Below are 8,744 nucleotides of genomic sequence, written 5' to 3'. Positions count from 1 at the left end.
AAGTTGACAAAAATAAGCCATGGGAAAAGGACTTCGTATTCAATAAATGGTGCTGGGATAACTGGATAGTCATATGCAGAAGATTGAAACTGGACCCCTTCTTTACACTATTTTAAAAGGTACACTCAAGATGGATTAAAGAGTCAAATGTAAAACTATAAAATCCTGAAAGATAACCTAGGAAATGCCCTTCTGGACATAGGATCTTGCAAAGACTTCGTGATGAAGATGCCAAAAGCAATTGCAACAAAAACAAAAATTGACAAATAGGATCTAATTAAAGAAAAGAGCTTCTAAACAACAAAAGAAATGATCAACAGAGTAAACAGACAACCTACAGAATGGGAGAAAACATTTGCAAGCTATGCATCTGACATAGTTTGGTCTAATATCCAGAATCTACAAAAATCTTAAATTAGCAAGCAAAAACTGAACAACTGCATTAAAAAGTGTGCAAAGGACATGAACAGACACTTTTCGAAAGAAGACATACACACAGCCAAGAAGCATATAAAAATGCTCAAAATCACTAATCATCAGATAAACGAAAATTAATACCACAGTGAGATGCCATCTCACACCAGTCAGAATGGCTGTTTTTAAAAAGTCAAAAAATAACAGATGCTAGCAAAGTTGCAGAGAAAAGGCTATGTTTATACACTTCTGGTAGGAATGTAAATTAGTTTAGCCACTGTGGAAAGCAGTTTGGAGATTTATCAAATAAGTTAAAACAGAACTACTATTTGACCCAGCAATTAGATTAGGGGGCATATGCCAAAAAGAATATAAATCATTCTAACATAAAGATATATGCATATGTATGTTCATTGCACTGTTATTCACATAGCAAAGACATGGAATCAACCTAAATGCCCATCAACAGTAGGCTAAATAAAGCAAATGTGGTACCTATACACAGTGGAATACTACATAGCCATAAAAAACAATAAAATCATGTCATTTGCAGCAACATGGATGGAGCTGGAGGCCATGATCCTCAGCCAACTAACACAGGAACAGAAAACCAAATACTGTATGTTATCACTTATAAGTGAGAGCTAAAATTTGATCACAGATGGCTACCAAGAAGAAGAAAACACACACTGGAACCTACTTGAGGATGAGGGGTGAAATGAGAGCAAGGACTGGAAAAGCACCTATTGGATATTATGCTTATTACCTGGATGAAAAAATAATCTATATGCCAAACCACTGTGACATACAATTTACCTATATAACAAACTGGCACATGTACTCTTGAACCTGAAATAAAAGATTTTAAAAAAAGAAAGAAAAAAATAGTTGTGAAAAACTTCCCATAACTGGTGAGAAAAAGGAACATCTACATCCATGAAGTACAAAAAACTCCACATAGATTAAATATAAAGACATCTTCACTGAGACACATTACAATCAAATTCCCAAAAGTCAGGGATGAAAAGAAAATTTTGAATGCAGCGAAAGAAAAATAACATGTCATGTGCAAGTGAATGTCTATAAGATTATCAGTTGATTTTTCAGAAGGTACCTTTCAGGGCAGGAGAGAGTGGGATAATATATTCAACATACTCAATGAAAAAACAAAACAAAACAAAACCTGCAAACCAAGAACACTATACCTGGCAATCCTATCCTTCAGAAACGATGAAAAGAAAGGAACTTTACCAGAAAAACAAAAGCTGAGAGAGTTCATTAACACTAGACTTTCTTTATGTAAAAGACTAAAAGAATTTCTTCAAGATGGAAGATAAAAATGCTAGCTGATACCATAAAAACACATGAAAGTATAAAGTATAAATTGACTATGTTAAGTACATAGTAAAATTTGAAATACTCTAACATTGTAATGATGGTTGGTAAATCACTTAAATCTTTAGCATAAAAGACAAAACTATTAAAAATAACAGTAACTGCAATAATTGTTAAGGAATATACAATAAAGAAACATGTAAATTGTGACACCAATAACAAGAATGTGCGAATAAGAGCAAAACTGTAAAATATTTTTATGTGATCAAAATTAAGTTATCTTTTTAAAATAGTCCATTGTAAATATATTTTTGTAAGCTTTATGGTAACCACAAAGCAAAGACCTATAATAGATAAATAATTAAGAAGCAAGCAACCAAAGTATACCACAAGAGAAAATTATCTAGTCAAAAAGAAGAGAGAAAGAAAGGAAGAAAGAAACAAAGGACCTACAAAACAACCAGGGAACAATGAACAAAATGGCAGTAGTAAGTAATTACTTATTAATAATTATTTGAAAAGTAAATGAGTAAAATTCTCCAGTCAAATGGTATAGAGTGGTCAAATGAATTTAAAAAAATACCAACACAAAACTTAATGTTCCTACAAGAAACTTACTTTAGCTTTAAGAACACACATAGGCTGCATGTGAAAGAATTAAGATATTTCATGCAAATGATAACAAAATAAAACAGTGGTAGCTATAGTTATATTACATAAAATAGACTTTAAGTTAAAAACTTTAAAGAGAGGCAAAGGTCATTATATAATAATAAAGAAGTCAATTCAGCAAGAGGATATAATAATTTTAAATATATGTGTACACATCATTGGAGCCCATAAATATATAAAGCAAATATCAATAGATCTGAAGAGAGAGAAAAATTGTAAAACAATATTTGTTGGAGAATTCAGTACCCACTTTCAACAATGGGCAGGTCATTCAGACAGAAAAAAATTCAATAAACAATGGACTTGAACTACACTTTAGACAAACGGACCTGACAGACATACAGAACATTTCTTCCAACAGCAGCATAATAAATATTCTTCTCAAGTGCACATGGGACAAGCTTCTGGAGAGATCGTATATTTAGCCATAAACCTAGGCTCAACAACTTTTAAAAGACTGAAATCATATCAAGTATAATTCTCACCCAAAATAGTACAACACTAGAAATCAATAAAAAGAGAAAGATTGGAAAATGTTAAAATATGTAGAAATTAAATGACATTATCCTAAACAACCAGTGGGCCAGAGAAGAAATTAAAAGTGAAATTAGTGGTGGGATCCAGCAGTCCCACTACAGAGTATCTAGCCACACACAAAAATGATTATATATCAAAAAGACACCAGCATGCATGTGTTTCTTGTAGCATAATTCACAATTGCAAAGATATGTGCCCATCAACCAAAGATGGATAAAATGTGGCATACATATACATATATACACACACACACATATACTATATATATATATATACACATATATACCATAGAATACAGGTAATTAGCCATAAAAAAGAACAAAATAATGTATTTTGCAGAAACTTGGTTGGAACTGGAGGCTGTCACTCTAAGTGAAGTAACTCAGGAATGAAAAAGCAAATATTGCATGTTCTCACTTAAAATTGGGAGCCAAGCTGTGGGAACCCAAAGGCACACAGAGTGATAAAATAAACATTGGAGACTCAGGGTGGGGAGGGGAATGAGTGATGAAAAACTACCCATTGAGTACACTACTCAAGGTACAGTACTCGAGTGATGCGTGCACTAAAATCTTAGACTTCACCACTATATAATTCATCCATGTAAGCGAAAGCCAATTGTACTACTAAAGCTATTGAAATAAAAAATTAAATTAGTATTAGAAAAATATTTTGAGACAAATGAAAATGAATATACAACATACTAAAGCTTATGGTATGTAGCAAAAGCAGTCCTAAGAGGGAATTTTATAGCAATAAATGGTTACATTAAAAATAAAGATCTCAAATAAACAACTTCACTGTACACCTTGAGAAACTAGAAGAAAAAATAAGCCAATATTTTGTAGAAGTAAAGAAATAATAAAGATTAGAGCAGAAATAAATGAAATAAAGACTAGAAAAAGAATAGAAAAGATTGAGAGTGAGAGTTGTTTTTTTTTTGAAAAGGTGAATTAAATTAACAAACTTTTAGCCAGACTAAGAAAATAGAAGACCCAAATAAAATGAAGATGAGAAAGGAGACATTACAACTTAAACCCCATGAATTCAAAGGATCATTAAAGAGTATTATAAGCAACTAAGTATCTTATTGATACATACTGGAAAACCTAGAATAAATTGATAGATTTCTAGACACAGAACCAAACAAGAGTGAACCATGGAGAAATCTAAAATATACATAGATCAATGGCAAGTAATAAGATGTAATCAGTAATAAAAAGTCTTCCATCAAAGGAAAGCCCAGAACGGGATGACTTCAAGTCTGAATTCTATTTAAAGAATTAATACCAATCTTTCTCAAACTCTTCCAAAAAATTAACGAGGAGGGAATACTTCTAAACTCATTTTATGAGACCAGCATTACTCTGACACCAAAGCCAGAGAAAGACACCACAAGAAAATAAAACTAATGACAAATGTCCTTGATGAAATAAAATGCAAAAATCCTCAAAAAAATACTGGTAAACTATTTTCAACAGCACATTAAAATGATCAAGTGGGATTCATCCCTGGGATGCAAGAATGGTTCAACATATGCAAATCAATAAATGATTTGCAACGTTTATTGATTATTACTAAATAATCAATAATAATGAATTACATTTATTATTATTACTAAAATGAAGGACAAAAAAGATTATCCAATAGATGCAGAAAAAGCAATTGACAACATTCAGCCTCATTTTATATTTAAAAGAAACTGTCAGAAAATTAGATATAAAAGGAATGTACTGGCCGGGTGCAGTGGCTCATGCCTGTAATCCCAGCACTTTGGGACGCCAAGGGGGGCAGATCACCTGAGATCAGAGTTCGAGACCAGCCTGGCCAACATGGCGAAACCCTGTCTCTACTAAAAATACAAAAAATAGCGGGCCCTGGTGGCACACTCCTGTAACCCCAGTTACTTAGGAGGCTGAGGCAGGATAATCGGTTGAACCCAGGAGGCAAAGGTTTCAGTGAGCTGAGATTGCGCCATTGCACTCCAGCCTGAGCGACAAGAGTGAAACTCTGTCTTAAAAAAAAAGGAATGTACCTCAACGCAATAAAGACCATATGCAACAAGCCTCCAGCTCTCAGCATACTCAATGGTGAAAAGACAGTTTTTCCTCTAAGATCTGGAACAAGACAAGCATGCCCACTCTCACCACTTCTCTTCAACATAGCACTCAAAGTCCTACCCAGAGCAAGTAGACAAGAGAAACAAGCAAAAGCATTGAAACTGGAAAGGAAGAAGCTACATTCTCTCTTTTTGTGAATGACATGATCTTACATTTAGAAAACGCTACAGACTACATTAAAAAAATACTATTAGAAATAATAAAATAATTTGATAAGGTTTCAGGTTACTAAATAAACATACAAAAATTAGTAGCATTTTTACACTAACCATAAACTCTCCGAAAGGAAATCAAGAAAACAACCATATTTCCAGTAACTACAAAAACACTTAGGAATAAATTTAACCAAAGAAGTAAAAGATCAGTGCAATAAAAATAATAAAACTGGTATCAAAGAAATTGAATAAAACACAAATAAATGAAATTTATCCCATGTTCATAGATTGGATAAGTTAATATTGTTAAAGTGTTCATACTACCCAAAGCAATCTACAGTTTCAATGCAATTCCTGTTGAATTCTAATAACATTTTTCACAAAAGTAGGAAAAATAATCTTAAAATTGAGATAGACCCACAAAAGACCCCAGATATTCACAGCAATCTTGAGCCAAAAGAATAATGCTGGAAACATCATACAAACTGATTTCAAAATATACTACAAAACTATATTAATCAAGACAGCATTGTAGTTGTAGTAGCATAAAAACAAATCCATAGACCGATGGAGCAAAATAGCCCAGAAATAAATCCGCATATTTACAGTCAATGGAGTTTTTAAAGATGCCAAGAATAGATAATGTTGATAAACAGTTCTTCAATAAATGGTGTTGTGAAAGCTTAACGTGCATACACAAAATAATAAAATTAGACACTTATACTGTACAGAAAAATAAACTCAAAATAAAGTCTTGAACATAAGACTGGGAACTCTAAAACTACTACAAGAAAACTTAGGGGGAAATGTCACAACATTGTCCATGTCATGACTGTATGACAAAATCACTGGAAAATCATTTTTTGGTTATAATAGAAAAAACACAGGGATAAAAAAGCAGAAAGAGACAAACGAGATTGTATCAAAATAAAAACTTTCTGCACAGGAAAGGGAACAAATATTAGAGTGAAGAGACTACCTACAGAATGGGAGAAAATATTTACAAAGCATACATATGATAAGGAGTTAATATTCAAACTATATAAGGAACTTAATAACTAGCAAACAAATACCCCAATTTAAAAAAATGGTCAAAGGACCTGAACAAACTTTTCTCCAAAGAAGATACAAATATCTAGAGGTATATGAGGAAAACGGCTTAACATCAGTTATCACTAGGAAAATTCAAATTAAAACCTCAATGTCATCTCACCTCATACTGGTTACAATGGCTGTAATTAAAAATAAAAGGTAACAGTTGTTGGCAAGAATGCAGGGGGAAGAGGATATTTGTATAGTATTGGTGGTAATGTAAACTGCTATAGCAATTATTCAAAACACTATGGAGATTCCTCAAAAGATTAGAAAAGAATTACTGTATAATCCAGTGTTTCCGTTTCTGGGGATATATCCAAAAGAAATGACATCCAATCCCAGCACTTTGGGAGGCCGAGGCGGGCAGATCATGAGGTCAAGAGATCGAGACCATCCTGGCTAACACGGTGAAACCCCGTCTCTACTAAAAGCACAAAAAATTAGCAGGGTGTGGTGGCGGGCGCCTGTAGTCCCAGCTACTAGGGAGGCTGAGGCAGGAAAATGGCGTGAACCTGGGAGGCGGAGCTTGTAGTGAGCCAAGATCGCGCCACTGCACTCCAGCCTGGGCAACAGAGCGAGACTCCGTCTCAAAAAAAGAGAAATGACATCCATATGTCAAGTGATATCTTCACTCCCATATTCACTTAAACCTTACTCACAATAGTTAAGAGATGGAGTCAAATTCGGTGTCAATCAACAGATGAATGGATAAAGAAAAGTATATACATACAAAGTGGAGTGTTATTCAGCCTTAAAAATAAAGGAAGTCCTGTCATTTGTGACAACATGAATTAACCCGGAGGATGTTATATTAAGTGAAATAATCCAAGCACAGAAAGACAAATACTGCATGATCTCACTTCTATGTAAAATCTAAAAAAATCAAAATCACAGAAGCAGAGAGTAGAATTGTGGTTACTATGGGCTAGAGTGGGGGTTATTGAGGAGGTATTGGTTAAAGGATACACAATTTCAAATAGACAGGAGGACTAAATGTAAGAGACCAATTGTACAACAAAGTGACTGTAGTTAATAACAATGTATTAAATGTTCTCACACAAAAAAGATAACTACGTGAGGTAACAAATATGTTAGCAGCTTGATTTAGGCATTTCACAATGTATAGGTATTTCAAAACATCATGTTGAACATCATAAATATATACAATTTTAATGTCAATTAAAAAATAAAAAGCAATTTTTTAAAACACAGTCCTTCTGAAACTTATAGAGGTGAAGTAATAGTTTTTTTGTTTTTTAATTTTCAATCATCTATTGTAAGAAATATCTGTAAAATAAATTTAAAATAAATAAAAATCAAATGGAAAAACAGATCATCAAGATATCAAGATGCAAGCTTTTTTTTTTTTTTACCAATTTTGACAAACATAAATGTAATCTGTGAAGTTGTTATGACATTTTCTAGTATCTTTCAGTTTCCGCACTTACCTCACAATGATTGGCTAGCGAACTGTTTGACCATCAGTGCTGGTACACCACGGTATATGTTGTCCTGTCTCTGGAAGGCCCTTGTAAGAAAAGACTCCAGTAGATCTTCTGTCTTTGGGCCATAAAACATATTCTGGGGGTTGAGATGACCTCAATGTCCACCAGGATTTCTATTAATACCTACATGTTTCTATTGTAGAAAAAAATTTTACTCATCCACTTCTCTGACATGGAAAAGAAGTTATCACACGAGACCATTGACAATGTTACCCATATGTGACAAGAACACTATAACATTGTCTTGTAAAAGTATTCCTTCCCAAATAAATTCATGTGCTGAATAGGCAGTATCAATTCTTAAAATTAATGTTACATTACTTTTATTCTTCCCAAGATAGACTATCTTGAGTAAAAACCTATCTAGCATTTTTGTTGGAAACAGTTTTCCATCAGTTTAAAATAATTTGTGTTTGGGTGATGCCACAAGTCTTGATTTTCTGCCTTGAATAAAGTAATAAAATGGGTTAGAAAAGTCCACACCAATTGTACATGGGCAAGCTCTTATTCCTAAAAATATTTAGTTGACAAATACAGACTGTGTATATATATATATACATATATTTGTATTTTTGGTATACATATATATATATATCACAATCTAATTAGGATGTCTATTACCACAGAACTAGAAGACATTGATGAAATAAACTTTAAATGGAAAGTATCCTATGTTCATGTATTTGAAGAATTAATATTGTTAAAATGCCCATATTCCTCAAAACGATCTACAGAATTGATGAAATGCATATCAAAATTCCAATGGCATTTTTCACATAAATTGAAAAAAATTCTAAAATTGGTATGAAACCTCTAAATACCTCGAACAGTCAAAGCAATTTGAAGAAAGAACAAAGCTTAAGGCATTGCTTCCTGGTTTCAATCTATATTGCAAAGCTATAAAAATCAAA

This window comes from Symphalangus syndactylus, chromosome 14, assembly GCF_028878055.3.
Source record: "Symphalangus syndactylus isolate Jambi chromosome 14, NHGRI_mSymSyn1-v2.1_pri, whole genome shotgun sequence".
NCBI classification, from domain to species: domain Eukaryota; kingdom Metazoa; phylum Chordata; class Mammalia; order Primates; family Hylobatidae; genus Symphalangus; species Symphalangus syndactylus.
The sequence above is the reverse complement of the archived record's forward strand: the minus strand, read 5'-3'. Positions refer to the sequence as shown.